General features: G+C 43.1%; 1 pseudogene; it reads right to left on the minus strand.

Annotated features, from left to right (window-relative positions):
• Nucleotides 1-6,983: 6,983 nt before the first annotated feature.
• LOC102861034 lies at nt 6,984-7,658 on the minus strand (annotated as a pseudogene).
• Nucleotides 7,659-19,219: the final 11,561 nt, after the last annotated feature.

The following is a 19,219-nucleotide window of genomic DNA, read 5'->3' on the forward strand; positions in this document are numbered from 1 at the left end:
TTAGCCAAAAAGAGCGGCAGCACAACAGTTACTGTCCTAATGTCACTGGAATTAAAGGGGACAGAACTTGGGGGCTTTAGTTTTGAGGTTCTATATTCATTATCACTTAAGAATTGTGAAAATTCTAATGGTCAGCAATCAACACTGTTGAGTTCCTCAAGTAACTATATAAAACAACTTCCCACATTCCCGTGATAAATCAAAAATATATCTGACCATAAATGAGTTCTCAGTCCACAGCCTCTCCATAAATAACTCTGGATGGGGACCAACCAGGCTATTTTGCTTCAGACCAAATGCTACAGGCCCTGTGACAGTGACCCTCCAGGCAGGGTGAGATAACTGTCCAAAATATGTGACAGCGAGGATGCCGGCACTAACACACCACAAGACATCCAGTTCCAAACATGGCTGTTTTCACGTCTTACTAACAGGCTCTTCAAACACTTGTTGCTGCGGATACAAGGAATGATGTTTTGTGAACATCTCTGGAAGTTTCCATTTAGATAGCCTTCAGTGCCTCTAAGGTGAACTTCTGGTGTTAATTATTATGTTTAGCAACTCTAAGTTCTTAAAGTAATAGAATGACCGTAAGCTAAACAAAGTCCAGAGGCACAGCTTAGGAATACAGCCAGAGAAAGAAAGCTAAGACTTAACAAAGAGTGTGGCTTTAAGATCTCATAACAAAAGTTCACAGAATACTCCTGGGCCTCCAGAAGAAAAAGACTAATAACCCAACTACAAAATGATCAAAAGACATGGGGAGACTTTGCACAGAGGAACACATTCAGGTGGCCAACAGACACATGAAGAAATGGTCAAAATAACTAGTCAAGAGAGATGCAAATCAAAACCACAATGAGATACCATCTCACCCCAGTAGCAATGACAAAGTTTAGCAGGGCAGCAAGTGATAAATGTTGGAAAGGATATGGAGAGGTAAGAACTCTCATACACTGCTGGTGGGATTGTAAAATGGGGCAACCACTCCGGAAGACAGTTTGGCATTTCCTCAAAAAGTTGAACATAGAAACTCCATTATGACCCAGCTATTTCACTACTAGGAATATACCCCAAGGAAATTAGAACTGAGATATAAATGGAGATTTGTACACCAGTGTTCATAGCAGCATTATTCACCATCACAAGAACATGGAAACAGCCCAAATATCCAATCATAACAGAATGGACTGAGAAATTGTGGTACATTTATACAATAGAATAGTATGACGCATGCTGGAGCAATGATTTTAAAAAAAATACTACATAACTTGGGAGACGCTGGAGAGCATTATGCTGAGTGAATTAATGTAGTCTCATAAGGACAAATACTGCATAGGACCACTATTGTAAAAACAGAAGGTAACTAATAAAACGTGTATGGGAACTCAAGGAGGGGAAGAGTAAGGATGTGTAGAGGTGAAACCACAAGATTATACAGTGTGGAGGGTGGAGAGAGGAGGGGAAGGAAATGGGAAGGATACAGGCAAAAAGACAGGACAATGATGGGCAAGGTCCAATGGTGATTAACTTTATAAAACATTATGCATGAGAATGATTATATGAAACACAATGTGAATGGAGAATAGTGTGAAACACTATGTATACAAACTTTGTAAGCAAATAAATTTTTTTTTTTAAAAAAAGCTCAGACCCATCAAAAAATTTATCTGCCACTTAGAAGTAGGGTGGTCAGAAGTGAGTCATCACCTCCTCCCATGAGAAATCAATCTTCTTTGAGTTAAATCCAATATATGTTGACCCCATACATGTCAGATAGACCCCATGTGAGGCTCTATACAGTTTTCAATGCTGAGTGTTCAAAAGCAGACCACTACATTTTTTTCCAAAGTGTCTGGGTGAACTTGAACCTCCAACCTTACATTTAGCAACCAAGTGTGTTTACACAATGAGGGACTCCTATGCTGAGAAACCCAACACAATCAGAGACCTCGCACAAGTCCTCCCGGGGCACTTGGCTTGGGATGCTCAGCTCCTCCAAAGGCTACGCGATCAGAGGTATCTTCTCCAGATACTGAACCACACAGTTACTGATGCCTCCACCACCAGTGCTGACCCTCCATTCTGTCCAGTTCTTTTCCAGCACTATATTAATCCTGAAGATCCCCCACATTGATCCTGAACATTCCTCCCTGAACCACTACCTCTAATCTACAAAGGCTAGAGCCAGCATCTAATTCATCAAGTCCAAAAATTACATTATAAATAGCTTGTGTTGACTATCAACAGCCATTGTTAATAGCCGTCAAGAAAGCAAAAGACATGTTGCATTGAGAAAATCTGCTTTCAAGGGCATCTCCAAAGTGCTAAAGAGTGAAGTTGTCAGTTAAAAGACTAAGGCATGCTTCATCCAAGCCATGATATTTTTAACTGCTTCCTATGTACCAGAAAGTTGGACCATGAATAAGGAAAACCAAAGAATAACTTATGCCTTTGAATTGTGATATTGGTAAAGAATATTGACTATCCCATGGAGTGTTAAAAGAATAAACAAATCTGTCTTAGAGGAAGTAGGTCCAACCAGAGTGCTCTTTAGAGAAAAGGATGGTGAAACTTTGTCTCACATACTTGCAACATGTTATCAAGAGGAACAAGTCCTAGGAAGATACCAAGCTGGGCAAAGCAGAGGGTGGGCACAGAGAGGAAGATCTTCAACACGATGGAGTGACACACAGTGACTACAGTGTCACTGTGACTACAGTGTCACCCTGACTACAACGTAAGCTGAGCATGAAGGAGACCATCAGATGGGATAGGAGAGGAAAAGTAGAGATTTGTTGCTCTGTGTCCTCTCAGTGGTACCTAACAATAACAAAAACATGTTGCCATAAATGCAACCACAGAGGGAGGCGGCTTTAGCCAATTTTTGATACTTCCAAAAAACCAAAATGCTTGGGTACAACATTACTGCTCTCTCAACAAAAGTGCTCTCTCAAAGGTGTCTGTTTTAGGTATTTTAGCAACATGATGCATACTGGTACATGTGTAGACTGTAATAGTAGATTTTTTGTTTAAATCTGAATAATTTATTCTTTTTAATAACCCACTTTTAGCAAACCAAACAGGTACTGCTTGAACATCCAAAACCACACTAACACAATGTTATAAAAATGACCTTTCCTAAAAATTGTCCCTAAAAAATAAACTGGCCTTGTTCTTTCCCTCCTAAAGTAATTTTTTAAAATTTGAAAATTACTACATTTGTTATTAAATATTCTTTTTTGGTTGTTTTTAAAAATTTATTATTAAAATTTACAGAGACTTTGAATTTCCATTCATTCATTGTTGCACTTTTCTGCCTGTCCACACCTCCCCCCCAGTTCGCTCTTCTCTTTGAAAAGTAAAGGAAAAATTCTTTCATTATTATACAATCCCTCCGCCCAAGTCCATTCCACTGTGCAGCCTTTATTCTGGACACCCATTACTAAATATTCTTATTACAATATTTTTATTACAAAATTAATATTGTAAAAATGGTTTGTACTTGACTGATAACCTAAAGCGAATGGTTCAAACCCGCCCAGTGGAACCACAGAAGAAAGGCCTGGCAACCTGCTTCCATGAAGATTACACACAGTCCACTCACTGCCCTCGAGTTGGAGCCGACCCGTAACTGACGCGTCAGTGGGTTTTCAGAGGCTGTAAATCACACAGGAGAGTGTCCATATTTCTCCCTCATGGCAGCTGGCAGATTCCAAACATCTGACACTGAGCTGGCACTGCAATTCCTTACTACTAAGCCACCAGAGATCATTACAAATTATAATCAAGAAAATCCTATAGGCCTGTTCTAGTCTGTAAAACATGGATTTACTATGAATAGAAACTGACTTGACAGCAGTAAGTCATACTGTTGTTACTGTATAAACAATACATTGTTATTGCCGAAATTCTGGACCATATTTAAATGCATACCCACAAATACTAAGCTTCTCGTATGCCACACCACTCAGTATTTGCCACTTGGGTCTGCCTGGCTCTGAAAGAAGTAAATGACTGAGCACTCTGTTAGAAAGTTGGCATTTGGGGCCATCTCAGAAGACAGGCCAGGTAAGCCACTTCTTAGAGGTCACAGCCTTGGAAACCCTGCAAAGCAGCTCTCTGCACACACAGGGTCACCATGCATCAGAGTTAGCTTAGTGGCAACTAATGACAGGAAATGTGTCCCAGAAGGAATGAGAAGAGTTCTGTTCCATTGTGGGGTTTGCAATCAATGTCATAAAATGCAATGTGTACCAATTATCAAATGAAAAAATACTCTGTAAACTTTCACCCAAACCACAAGCTAAAAAGTAGCGTAGTGATATGGAATTGTGCTCCCAAGGGCAAGTGGTTCGAATCTGCCAGCAGCTCCAGAGCAGAAAGATGGGCAGTCTCATCCCATATGATTTACTGCCTCTGAAAACCCACTGGAAGGTAAGCTATGGGTCAGTTGCGACTTGATAGTATGTAATGAGAAGGTTCAAACAACCATAAGTGTATCCTTCTAGTCTCTATTCTATGTAATCCTAGATGGGCACTGATTAATTCTCGTATTAGCACAGCAACGTCTGCACAATTGTTAACAGTATCCTTTATTGGGGACACTGGAGATTGGAAGTAGAAAACAAGACTGAACATGAAAGTAAAAGAATTCTCCTTTCATGCTTAGAGACAGTTGCAGAAAAGCTGTTCGACTTGTTCAACAAGATTTGCAGTACCTGGTGCATGAATCTGTTTCACTGTCAAACTTAATCATGACTGCAGCCTGCTGCCTGATAGAACCTTACACTGTTATGGGCACAATCTGACCTCCACCTATCAAGGCACATGCTATATTTAATGGTTCCTGGATGCAATTAAAGGCAGGAAACAGCACTAGGAGGCCTTCAAGGATCAGATAAATATATAAATATACAAAGTGAAGCCAGTGTGCCTTCTTTGCTAAGTGAAAATAGGTATGAGCGTCGAAACGGAGTCAGTGAAGCAGGACTTTTCCACAGGCTCAAGTTCAAAATGAAAGGCAGTGCTCCTGTGGATTGTAGCTCAGATGGAAAGAGCCTCAGGGAGCCAGGAAGACTGTGAAGAACAGATCTCAAGACCGATCCTGCCTGTTTCATCAGGCTTAATGCAACCATCTTTGTACCATTTTTAAAACAAATATTTATGGAATACTCACTACGTGCCAGGCACACTTGAGATGATTCATCCTTCCCCAGGGGAAAGGTATTATCGCAGTTTGCAAAGCCAAGCCAGCGAGGCCAGGATGGGCCCCTTTCCAGTAGAAAGCCCAGCACAACAGCACTGGGCACAACCGTGTACAATACCCTTCAGGGACTTCTGCAATACGGTATTTACAGACTTCAGACTCTCATTTCAAAATGTCCTTCCTCTAGAGCAGAGAAAATTTTTTCACCTCAAATTGTATCTAGTCTGCTCTAATAGTTGTTGTGAACCATCACAATAGTTGTCGGAGGAGAGTGCCCATCCTTCTTCCACAGAGCAGCTGGTAGATTTGAACCCTGTGCTTTTGAGTTGGCAGCACAACTCTAAGCCACAAGAGCTCCCCCAACCAAGTGTTAGATGTTTCCAATCTACAGAAGGTTTCTGACAGCAAGCACATGCATAAGGGAGCACAGGCCGTACGACTGGATCCTTTATGGATTTGTAACACTTGCTCAAAACAGTTGTCATTGAGCCAACTCACTATGGCCCTTAGTGTGTCTTAGTGGAACCATGTTCCACAGAGTTTTCAAAAGTGAGTTTTTTTGTTGGTTTGTTTTTTTTTAATTTTATTTATTTATATTTTACTATTTTTTGTGGGTGTATCATCAAATCAGATTTGAGCAGTACAGAAGGAGATTACCTCTCCTTCTCCAGCACAGCATCTGGTGGATTTGAACTGAGTACCTCTAGGCTTGCAGTGCAGCTTCTTGCCACTCACTAGGCTACCAGAACTCCCTAAATGGTGAGGGTTTTGGAAGTAAAATCTCCAGGCCTTTCTTCCACAGCACCACTGGAAAGACTTGAACCTCTTTTAACTTAGCAACTAAACATATTAGCAGTCTACACCACTTAAGGATTCACAATCCACCTTGCTCTCACAATATGCCTTTAAAAAACATCTACTCATTAGATCCGATGGCTGAGCAGTAAAGAGTGTGCTGCCAACCCAAAGGTATTTGGTTCAAATCCACCAGCTGCTTTGAAGAGAGAAAGATGGGTAATATCCTCCAGTGAAATTTATTGCCTCTGAAAACCCACCAGAGAGTCAGATATGAGTCATTTCCGACTCCTAACACCCACAACCAACAACATATTAATTCTTCAAAGAAATAAAATAAAACAAAACATCACAAAACTAAAGTCCTTTAAGCTTACTTGACAAAAAGTTTCTTTCTAATGCTCCACCTAACTGGGGTTTTATTCACTGTTGATTCTAAACATGAAATCTAATTATGTATTCAACGCCTGCCATCTGTCACTCTCAGAAACTTGCAACATATCAATAGTTGCATGGTTCAGTTACAGTACTCCACTAAGCTTATCTTAGACCAGGTGGAAGATAAGTGTTTCAGAAACTAAATTTAACTTGGGGATTAAGCAGAGCTTTTTGTTTGTTTTTAGACAGAAGCCAGCCCTCAGCACAGAAGGGCAGCTTGTACTGAATGTCTATGCTTAGAGGCTGAACCCGTTTCTTTCATAAAGTCATGCAGATGGAAATATAACCATTAATTCAGGAAGGCAGAAAAAGCATCAGAGTACAGGACAAAATCAACAGCCTCGCTCCTCCAGCGGGTGCTCCACTCCCTGGAAATTGTTGTTGCTGCTTCTGACCCCCTGCAACCCTATGTACCAAAACCCCCTGGCTGATCCTTCACCATCCTCATAACCACCTCCATGCTTGAGCCCACTGGGGTTTTTGTTGTTTTGAGGTGTTTGGGTTTGTTGTTGGGGTTTTTTAAGCTTAATAATATGTGCACTTATTTAGAGGAAGAAGCTCTCAGAGCTAACAGCCTCAGTCTCTTGGTGGTCTATTCTTCGTGTTTTTCTTGGGCCTGCTATGCAGCCTCCTCTTATTTTTCTTGGTGCTCTGTTTCTTTAGCATAATGTGCCAGTGCTGGTGCTACAGGACATGTGGAGTAACAAGACACTGAATCGTGGGTTTCTTGCCTTCTTTGCTCATTGGCTTTCTCACAACATAGTGACAGACATCATCTTCCTTAGAAACTGAAGAGCTTATTAATTCTGTGAGCTCTTTTGGGCCCCAGGTGACGAGGCACAGGGTATCAGTCCGTCCTGGGATAACCTTCTCCCCTTTCTTCACGATGACCACATTGAGAACATTCAGCTTTGGCATCCACAATGCAACCTTGGGCAGATCTGCACTTCCTCTCTCCAGTTCTCCGTGGTCTGTAACAGCAGTCCACTTACACAGCAGCAGGCGAGTTTGGCCATTGGGCCAAGACACCCCGCTTCATGAGAAAACTGTAGTTTCCACTACTGATTCAGACAACATATCCCTGCCACTCATCACCCAGAGAATCAGCAGCAACTTTTGTGGCCGTTCATTTCTCATAAAATGTACAAAGCTTGCGTTCATCATCCACTTCCACGAGGTTTTGGCAGCAAGTGGCGGGGAAGATGCTCGGCTTCATGGTGATGCAGCTGAGTGCCCCAGAGGCACCATGGAAAAGAGCTTGAGTCCATGGGTGCAGCTACCATGACAGCTCATCCAGCGCAAGGTCCTCCTCTCTTTTATTGATCCTCTACTAAAGGAGCTCTGGTGGCCTAGTGGATAAGAAGTTGTGCCGCCAATTAAAAGGCAGGCAGTTCTAATGCAAGCAGTCCCACCAGCTTCTCTGTGGGAAAAAGATGGACCATCTTCTCCCATGTGGTTTATAGACTCTGAAAACCCGCTGGAGGGTGAGCTATGAGTTGATTCTGACTCGAAGGCACATAACAAATCACCTCTTTTAGCTCCTAAAGTCCATGGCTCTACCATGTGTATGTCATGAGAGGTTCCAAGCCAGAGTCAGGTAGAAAAGGAGAGAGAATAAAATGACAGTTTGCACCTGACCTAATGCCAGCAGCAGTGAACACCCACCACCCTTCACTAGGTCAGTGGTCACCTACCCCGCTTGAGGAAAGCTGTTCTTTTAAACCTTAGATACCCATCAACCAACATCCAGGAGCAGAGCACATGTGGGTGAAGGTGAGATGAAGCGAGGTAAGCCAGTAATCTAGGAAAATATCAAATAAAATAAAATTTTTTTATAAAATTACATTTTTATGAGGTGGAATTCAGAAGCCTCTGCAGTGATAATTTAGTTCCTCAGACTCGTGGATGTCTCTTTATTACAAAGAAGTTTTCTACTGAGAATTCTGATCTTGAGATCTGACTCTTCAAAATCTTCCATTAGCTGTTGTAGTCTGCAAGACTCGCCAGTACTGTTTTGTAAAACACTCTGACATTTATTCTGCAGATGTAAGCACACTGGTAATGATGGAATGAGTTCATTACAGCCATGGCTCCAGGCCGCTCCCCTACCTGGCTCTGAAGTCCAGAGCACTTGCATGCTGGGAAGCATGGCCATCAATGCTCTCTCATTAGGGAGCTCTGGTGGGGACTGGAAAGAAGCTGCGCTGCAATTCCAGAGGCTCATGGTTTGAATACACCAGATGTTCTACTGGAGAAGGAGGGGCAATCTCCTCTAGTGCCAGCTGGAGTGGACTTGACAGCACACAACAAGAAAGGAAGGAGGAAGGGGGGAAAGCTCTCTTATTGCCATCAAATCAACCAACTCATGGTTGACCCTCCACTCCCACTGGCTTGCGGAGGCTGTAAATTGCATGGGAAGCGATCCTCCATCTTGCTTCCTCAGAGTGGCTGGTGGACTAGAACTGCTAACGACATGTGCCCTTGGGATTAGCAGCACAACTCCCTACAGACTATGCCACCAGAGCTCCCACAGAGAAAGGGTAAAGGCCTTACTTATCAGCTAAGGTTACCATATTAAAAGTTACCAAAGGGATACAGATTTCAGCAGGGTGTTGACTAGCCAAGCCCTAAAAGATTCTGTGTACACAATTACATTAAACAGAATTTTTAACTGGGGGAGGGGTGGTAGAAATACAAACATAAGAAAAAACTCTCTCAATAACACCAGTTCAACAACTCAAACTAATTTTAAGTTTCCATGCTTCCTTCTGGTAAATGGGTGATTTCTTTGAGAAAGATAAATGGGCCCAGAAAGTAAATCAGGACTTCCCTGGTTTCCCAGCAGTGGGTCATCATGGCCCCCAGAGGCCCAAATGTCTGCAGGTTTGGGTCCCACACAAAGCTCCAAAAGAACATGCAGTGGGTCGAAACAAGGGAAGCTGTGTGTTGCTCTAGAGTGACGTCGTCTCAGGCTCAACTCCCAACTCTGTCTTGTATTAGTTACGTGACTTTGGCTAATGGAGCCCTGGTTGCAGTTCAGAGAGGGCATCGCACCATTAACTAAACCGCTTGCAGTTCAAACCCACCGGCTGCTACACAGGAGAAAGATGGGTGGTGCCCTCCCACTAAGATTTACAGCCTCAAAAACCCCAGAGAATCCCCAGGAGTCAGAATCAACGTGGGGGCAGTGGGCATTTTTGCTTGTCTGACCTTGTATAAGTACCTTTCCCTCATCTGTCTCAGCGTCCTTATGTAGGCATTAGGCCCTGTGATGATTGCAGCAGAAATGTGTAAAGCACTCAGTCCTCTGACTGCCCAACTCCAGGTCGCTGTGTGATGGATGTACAGGCTCCTACACACACACACACACACACACACACACACACACACACACACACACACCCCCTAACCCTTTGGCTTTCCAAAATTTGCCAATATTTAAAGCCAGAGTCCTGGTGGCACAATGGTTAAGTGCCAGCTACTAACCAAAAGGTTGGCGGTTCGAACCCTCCCAGTGGGTCCCTGAAGAAAGACTCTGGTGATGTGCTCTCACATAAAGCTCACAGCCAAGAAAATCCTGCAGGGCAATTCTACTCTGTCCCAGCTGTCACTGGAAATTCTCTCTGTGGCACCTAACAACAAAGCAATTAGTTGTTTTAGATGGGCAATCTCCTCCCATGCAATTAACTGCCTCTGAAAACCTGCAGGAGGGTCAACTATGGGTCGGTTCCAACTCATTGGAACAACAACAAACACTTTGGTTAAAGGGAGCTCTAGTGTTAAGAATCTGTACTGCAATCCCTAAGGCACGTGGTTTGAATCCACCAGCTGCTCTGCAGGAGAAGGACGGGGAATCTCCTCCCGTTCAATTAACTGTCTCTGAAAACAGGCTGGAGAGTCAGCTGTGAGTAAGTTCAGACTCAATGGTACACAACAACAATGATGACTCAAAGATTATCCTAATCTTAAGTGCAGTAAAAGAAAAATCAAGTAAAAGATGCCCATATCAAAATCAGGTCATCTGGTTCAGTAGGAAACCCTTTTTCTAACCTTTATAAAGAAATTGCTTCCTAGAATCTGTCTATATGGAGAGGGAGTGGAGGATCGATCAGTTTCTCCCACAAAAGCTGAACATCTTCATAAAATACATGAATAAAATACTCATTTGCCAAATTCCCAAAACAGCCAATATTACTCTAATCATCTTCATTATTGGTCACAAGTCATGAAACAAAGAGGTCTGGGGCCAGTTTATGGTCTAAGGCCTCTCGTTGCTGCCTAGCAAACCCCTCCCAGCATCTCTCTACCCTAAGCTTCCCTCAAGTGGGGTGCTCACATCTGCTGCCCATCAGAACTTCAGGTCACTCCAGACATCCCAATTCTACATTCACTTTGAGATCTGGGTGTCAGCATCTTCTGGGCTCCTGAGCGGGTTCTGATGTACAGTGGGATAGAGAAAGTGTTAGCTCACTTTCCCAGCAGTTCTTCCAGACCTCTTCCACACCAGAGAAGCTGCAACGCTCCCTAGCTTGCTTGCCACACATGCCCACACATGAAGCCGCCATCCACTGAGCTCATTATGACTGTGGTGTTCGCTGCCTTCCAGCTCTCCCTGCTCAATGCACAGCATGACTGGACCAATGAGATCCACAGGGTTTTCACTGGCTGGTTTTGGAAGCAGATCACCAGGCATTCCTTCCTAGTCTGTCTCAGTCTGGAAGCTCCACATCATAGCAACGTGCTCAGGATCACAGCAACATGGAAGCCTTCAGTGGTAGACAAGTGATAGCCGTGAGTGACATTTAGCAAATGTGATCAAGACAAGGTTTCTCACAGAGAAGGCAGGAATTCCACCTGTTGAGTCACACTTCCTTTCCAAGCACAGCTAAGCTCAACCCACTGCCCGCACCCATTCCAGCTCAGAGCGACCGTCCATCTGATTCCGAAGGCTCTACATCGGACTCTTTATGGGAGGAGACTGCCCTTCCTTCTCCCTCAGAGAAGCAGACTGGTTTGAACCATGGTTAAATTGATGGAGAATATTGACATTGCCAATGTTTTTATCTTACTTGGGTCTACAATCAACACCTTTGGTACCAGCCAAGTCAAAGAATCAAAAACATCTATCACACTGGGAAAATCTGCTTTCAAGGACCTCTCCAAAATGCTAAAGAGCAAGGGCACTGGTTTAAAGACTAATGTGCATCTGATCCAAACCATGGTCTACTCAATTACTTGATACGCATCCAAAAGTTACACAGTGACTAAGGATGAATGATGAATTGACACCTTTAAGTTGTGGTGCTGGAGAAGAGTACTAACTAGCCCATGGACTGCCAAAAGAACAAACAAGTACATTTTGGCAAAAGTGTACCCAGATGGAAGCAAGGATGGTGAGATTTTTCCTCACCCACCTCTGGGCATGTTGTTAAGGAGAAGCCAGCTAACTCCCTGGACAGGACATCATGCTTGGAAAGGTCACTGAAGTAGAGGAAGATCCACAATGAGACGGACTGATAGCGACTGCAGCCATGGGCTCAAACATACCGGAGATAGTAGAGATGGCACAGGATAGGGAAGGTCTGCTATTCATAAAGTTGCTGTGAGTCACAGCTGAATGTGAGGGCACCTACAAACAACATCTAAATCTTTCCAGGAGGAAACTGCTCCTCTTGCTCCCTCAGAAAAGTTGATGGATTCAAATCACTGACCTTTCCATTAGAAATGCAACACATAATGTACCACATGACCAGAACGCCTCAAATCCTGCAGAGCTAGATGAGTCCCTCTGTGCCTGGGGCAACAGAGGAACAAGGAAGGTAGGCTACAAATGGCACCAATTACAGATTGCTTCATCAGTCACCTGGCACTTACTGCCCTGATGACTTCCAAGAACATGTCTCCTCTCAGACCTCCCATGTCCTGTCTCACTTCCTTTGTTCCGCTCCTTATAAAGAGTGAAAGCCTCTGGTGGTGCTCCTTATGCCTCTTCTCCTGAACCTTGTTGTAGCCATGACCCTCTGATTTTCATCTAGGCTCTGGTGCCCAGCTTTTGGCTACAAAGCTCCAAAATATTGATGCTACAAAGCTTCCTCAACCAGACTCAGACATACTAGGATGGGGAGGGAGTGGGTGTTGTTAAGAGTTTGCCATTGATCCCGCTATACAGCCAAGAGAGGAACCACTCTTCTAGGATCTTTGCTCTCTACCTCTTCCCAAACATTCCTGACCCCACCATGTTCACTCTCGACCTGTTTCCTTTCTCTAGTTCCTTTCATCCTCTAAGTCACAAAAGCCAAACACGCCTACCACCTCCATTTCTTGTTTCTCCATCCTCTCTGGCCTCCATCCATACAGCCCTTCTGAGGTGGGCCACAGAGGGCACGGTCTTAGTCTCCTAGTGCTGCTGTAACAGAAAGACCACAAGCAGGTGGCTTGAAAGAATTTTATTTTCTCACAGTTCTGGACCCTAAAAGTCCAAATCAAGGGCTCAACTGTGTGGATCCCTCCCTGCAGATTAAAAATGCCCTGTCTTCCAGTTGATTCTGATGCACGGCTGTGGGGTTTCCGAGGCTGCGCATTACAAGAGGAGGACACTGCCCGTTTCCTCATTCACAGCCAGGAAGGAGGTTTTGAGCTGCGGGGTAAGTACAGCCTGTAGGTTAGCAGTGCAACTCACTCATTATGGACCACACCACCATAGCTGCCCTCCTCGCAGGCTGCTGCGGACACTCTCTGCTTCCCTGGGTCACAGACCATCTTCCCACAGCATCTGTCTTCTCCAGTTTGTCCTTCTATCATACGGGGTGCATTCTACACCAACATGGCCCCATAACATAACAACAACAACAACACACCTCTACCACCAAATAGATCACATCCACATTGAGCAGTCAGGATTCCAATGGACATTTAGGGAGACGGGGATACAACAGATAGAGACTATTTCTTCGGACACTTAACTCATTCCATTTGATTATTCATTTTCCTAGCTATGAAAGATAACAGTCTTCCCAGAAGATATTTCTCATTTTCACTGGTCACAGTCAGGATCACGTAAAACAAGGGTTATATGTGAAGATGTTCTTCTACACAGAACAGGCAGACATAAACCAAGTCAGTGCAGTTCAGTGGGGAATCCCAGCACACTGATCTCCTAGCTGCTCTCCGCCCACCAAAGTGCCTTTGTTCAGAATCCATTCCTAAGTTCAAGGATGGTGCCTGGTTCCAGCAGGAAGCAACACCATGGCAACAGCAGGGATACTGTATCACTGGAAAGCCAGCTTCCTCAGACCAGGACAGAAGGTCATATGAAAATGCACTTTTCAGTACAGGGTCACATCGACCTTTCTCTCTCTTCAGCTCCTGGTCTCAACTCAAACTACCTCCCCGCAAAACACAAGAACAGGCTTCGCTGGTCTCTCATGTAACTCTTTCGAGTTGTTGTTGTTGTTTAGTGCTATCAACTCTAGTATGACTCATAGCCACCCCGTGAACAAGAAATCTTAACCCTGTCCTATCCTGTGCCATCCTCACAATCTCTGACACACGACAATTCATTGCTGCAGTCACTGTGTCTACAACACATGTGGTTAAAGGTCTTCCTCTCTTTCGCTGACCCTCCACTTTCTCAAGCATGATGTCCTTCTCCAAGGAATAGCTTTTCCTAGCACATCATATATGAGAGAAAGATTCCAAGGTACCTTCTCCAAAACATATCTGCTTGTTCTTTAGGCCATCCATAGGATAGTCAGTACACCGCAGTTCAAAAGCATCAGTTCTGTCATTCTTATTCACTATTCAGCTCTCAGATGCATAGCAAGTGACTGTAAAGACCACGGCATGAATCAGGCACATTTTAGTTATTTTTGGTCTTGAGTTTTGTCCACACAGTCCACAAAGACAATGCTCTACAACTTATTTTGGTTAAGTAGCCACAGGGCTCTTAAAAGCTTTCAAACAGCCATCTAAGCAGGAGTCTTTGTTATCAGATGCAGCTGCCCAGTAAAATCTGCCTAAGAGAGCATTAAGTACAAGAACGAACAGATCTGCATTTAGAAGTCTCAACAGTAAGCTAACCAAAGGCAAAAGGATAAGGCCCATGATTGCTGATCTTAGGTTAAGCCTCGCAGCAGAAACACTTGGACAAGAAACAAAGTCCCAGGAAAGTGCTGAACAAATGCCAGGGGCTCAACAGGCTACTGATTCATAGCTGACCTTAACAGGTGCTTACTCATGACCATCTGCCAGGGCTTGAGGTAAAAGCCCACAGCCTTTAAAAGAAGATGCTTTAAGTTACAAATCAACAAGGGGAGGTGGATACACACACAGAACTGTTATCTAACAGAAAAATTCTGGACGTGGGCAACTACGCCTTACATCCTAGACACCAGAACTCTATCATTCTCATGAAATGTTAACAATACATCACAAGGGTTTTGTGTGTGTGCTTTCTGTTTTATTTTTTATCATCCTTATACAAACACAGCGAACTGCCAAACATTCTAGATGGATTTAGAAGAGGTTGTGGTACCAGTGAAATCATTCCTGATGTCAGATAGATCTTGGCTGAAAGCAAAGAACACTAGAAGAATATCTATTTGTGCTTTACTGACTACACATAGGCACTTGACTGTTTGGATCATAACAAACTAAGGCCACCATCAGAGGCTATAGTGTGAACACAGCAAGGGATCATTGCACCATTTAAAATTATGAAAGGTGTGTGTCAGGGTTGTATCCTTCCTCCATACCTATTTAATCTGTGTGCAGCAAATTATTTGAGACATAGACTCTATGAAAAAGAAGGTGGCATTAGGACTGAAGGAAGACTCATCAATAACCTTCATTTATGCAGTTTAGACAACCTTGCTTGCTGAAAAGGAGGACTTGAAGCCTTGATGTCGAAGATTAAACAGTGCAGCTTCCAGTATGAATTGCATTTCAATGTCAAGAAAACAAAAATCCTCGCCACTAGATCAATAGCAGTATCATGAAAGATGAAGAGAAAAAAAATGAGACTTCATCTTACTTACAGTTGGCACCAGCAGTCAGGAGATCTGGAGATGTGTTGCACTGGAAAAGTCTGTAGTCAGGGACCTCTCCAAATTATTAAGGAACACTAATGTCAATTTGAGGACTAAGGTGCACCTGATTCAGGTTATTTCAATCATCTGCTAAACATCTAAGACAACGAATAAGGACGACAGAAGAAGAATTGATGTCTTTGAACTATGCTGTTTGAGAAGAATACTGAATATCCCATGGACTGCCAAAAGAATAAACAGATGTGTATTGGAGACGTGCAGCCAGAGTGCTCCTTGGAGGCCAAGATGGTGAAGCTTCATCTCACATACTTTGTACATGTTGCTAGGAAAAGTTATTCCTTGGAAAGGACTAGGAATGAGTGAAAAGATGGAGAGAAGAGCCGTTGTAGATTGATATGACTCTGAAATGCTATGGCGTGAACAGCCAATTTGCAAAAACCTCCATGCTGGTTCTGAGGTTCACCCATCTTGCTAGCAAAACTCTTTATTATGCATATACAGCATTAACACCTTAAAAGCAAAGTCGCCCCTAAAAACAAAGTTAATGGACTACTTCACTTAGATTCTCGTGCACTATGAACCTTGACCAAAAGGCTTCAAAAAGCCCTTTCATATTCTGATCTCTGATAAGAAGACACAACAAGGCTGTTACCCATATCCAAAGGTCTCTGTTATCTAAGACACCAGGAAACCAAATGTATGAGTTCTCCATTTTTTACAGCATGATGTAAATAGATCCTTAACAGTTAACTTCTGTAAATCTTTCTGTAAAATGAGGCCTTCAGGAGTCTTGGGATTAGCCAGCCTGCCGTCTGTCCAATTCTCCCATTCTTGATCTGTTTACCTTTTTCCTGTTCTACAGCATGCAGCTTGCCAGAATAAACTACTTTTCTTGACTTTTAGTAACTGGAATAGTTACTGTTTTGGTCTCCACCCTCCCCCACAATACCACTCATTCTTCATTTAATCCTCAGAGGTAAGGGAGCTCTGGTGGCCAGGTCCTAGGGAGGTGCACTGCTAGCCCAATGGTTACTCCCCTCTGGAGCTTCAAATCCACCAGTGACTTGGCCAGAGAAGAATGGATAGTCCCTTCCCATGCAATTTACTGCTTAAAAAACCCACTGGAGGTTCACCTTTGAGTTTGAGCCCAGAGGTAGGAGCTCAGGTAGCACGGCCTGCTACACACTACTAACCAAAGGGCCACAAGCCTCCAGCAGCTCAAATCCACCAACACTGACCAGGGACTAAGAGGGGTTATCTCCTCCCTGTAAGAAACCAATAAAGGTTCACTAGGAGTTGATGGCAGCGAGTGAGTCTACTGGTAGGTGTGTAATAGATTTGTAATCTTTCTCCATAAATTAATAAACTGGATTATGTGATTAACTCGAACTCGGCACCAGGATGTGAGGAAGTTCATTAACAACCTGCAATGCATAAGCCACAAGTTGTCCAGGTCATCTGGTGGGTCACAAACATCTTATCTGCATGCTACTTGGAGAGATAATGAAAGTTATGCAAATGTTCAAATCTTTCATTCATGGGGTCGCAGTGATAGTCTAAGACTTGACGGCATTTAACAACAACACTGTGTTGTTGTCAGGTGCTGGCCAGTTAAGTATAAGTCATAGAAACCCTGTGAACTGGGGATCTGTGTCCTACCCTATCCTGTGCCATTCTCAACATCTCTGATGTACTTGAGACCACTGTTACAGTCACTGTGTCAATTTCTCTCAATGAGGACCTTCCTACCTTTCTCTGACCCTCCACCTTTCCAAGCATGATGTCCTTCTCCAAGGACTGGTCCCTCCTAACAACATGTTCAAAATATGAGAGATGAAGCTTCACCATCCTTGCCTCGAAGGAGCACCCTGGTTGCGCCTCCTTCAAGATAGACCTGCTGGGTTTTTGGCAGTCCATGGCACATCCGGTATTCTTCTCCAACACCACAATTCAGAGGCATTGATTCTTCTATGATATTCCCTATTAACTGTCTAACTTACAGATGCATAGGAAGCAATGAAAAATACCATAGCTTGGTCTTTAAACAGATTTTTTTTTTCTTTTTTTTAAATACTGGTTTACTTATAAAGTCCGTATGCATTGTTTTTCACACCAGATCTTCCCCATTTCTTTTACCCATCACTCCCTACACCCATCAAATTGAATGACCCTATGATTAACCCACCACATCCTCACTCCTCTGCTCCCCCTCTCCCCACATCCTTGTTCTTTAGCATGGTAAAGAGATCCTTGACAGTAGCATTGATGAAGACGTGGAAAAACCAGAACTACACTCATCCATCACTGGTGGGAATGTAAACTGGTACAGTCACCATGGAAAACAATTTGGAATGACTTTACGATACAGGCATTCTAACCTGATATATACACCCAAAAGCCCTGGAAGTACCAGCATCTCAGGTGTCCTCAGAGGTACAATCTGCCAGTGGTGCCTAACAGGGAGTAGACATCAATGAAGAATTTAATCACCATTCCTCAAGAGATGAGCAGTTACATAAACTATGGTAAAAACACACAAAACAGGTTTGTGGGCCATTTTCCAAAACTATGATGCCATTTGAGAGCTCTGGTGGTCCAGTCCAGAGGGAGGGTACTGCACCCCCCGTAAGGGCAATACCTCACTGGGGGTTCAAATCCACCAGTGACTATGTGGAACAAAGATAGACAACTACCTCCTGTGCAATCTATAGCCTATGAAGACTCACAGGAGGGTCAACTATGAGTCAGTTCCAAGTTTATTATGCCATGAAAAGGGGGAGAGACCAAGATATAAAACTGCACAAATAGTATAAAATCAATTACTATTAGTCATCTCCTGTTGGCATGCTGTGGATGCAGTGTTGTCTTTTTGTAAGCTAGAACAAAACATTCATGGATAAAAGTGGGAGATCAATACAAAAAGGTTAAGGATTATGGGTGACTTGTCTCCTTCTTTTACATATTTTCCAATTTTTCACAATTTCATTTCTTTATCAAATCATGTAAGAAAGCATCATACATTTCATTCATAATTTTGAAGAACCAAATCATGAGTAGAAACAGTCTTCTTAATAATAGTATACTGAGGCAAACTCTGGTGTCCTCATGGCAAGAAGCTGCACTGCAATCCCAGAGGTGCATGGTTCGAATCCACCAGATGCTCTTCTGGAGAAGGAGGGACAATTTCCTCCTGTACCAGTCAGATCTGATTTGATTGTACACACACAAAAAAATAGTAAAATTTTAAAAAATAAAAATAATATACTGTATTATATAAATGTATTATTACTGTTGTAAGTCTATACTAAGTTCCAAGTGCTACCAGATTGTGTGATAGTATGTAATTTCAACATTCTGTCTGAAATTGAAATAAACTTCCGCACTTGTTGTTAGGTGCCTATTAAGTCACAGCCACCCCGTGAGCCCATGTGAATCTCCTCCTAGCCTGCACTGTCCTCATGACCTCCATCATGCTCAAACCCACCATGACAGGCACGTAAACCTGTATCATTGAGAGTCATCTTCTCCTTCTTCATCTGCCAAGTTTCTCAGCATGATGTCTTTCCCCAAATGCCATTTCTGCACTAGTCAAGGCATTAAAATCTTTAAAGTGCATTGGAAAATGATTTAAAGTGAAAAAAACTTATTTTATTTTCAAAAACAAGTAGCCTAAATTTAGAAGATCACTCAACTTTTTCCCCCGAGCCAATGCATCCACAAGCCTTTCTCA

Source organism: Elephantulus edwardii, unplaced genomic scaffold (assembly GCF_000299155.1).
Source record: "Elephantulus edwardii isolate Elephantulus edwardi_28Jun2011 unplaced genomic scaffold, EleEdw1.0 scaffold00062, whole genome shotgun sequence".
In the NCBI taxonomy this organism is placed as follows: domain Eukaryota; kingdom Metazoa; phylum Chordata; class Mammalia; order Macroscelidea; family Macroscelididae; genus Elephantulus; species Elephantulus edwardii.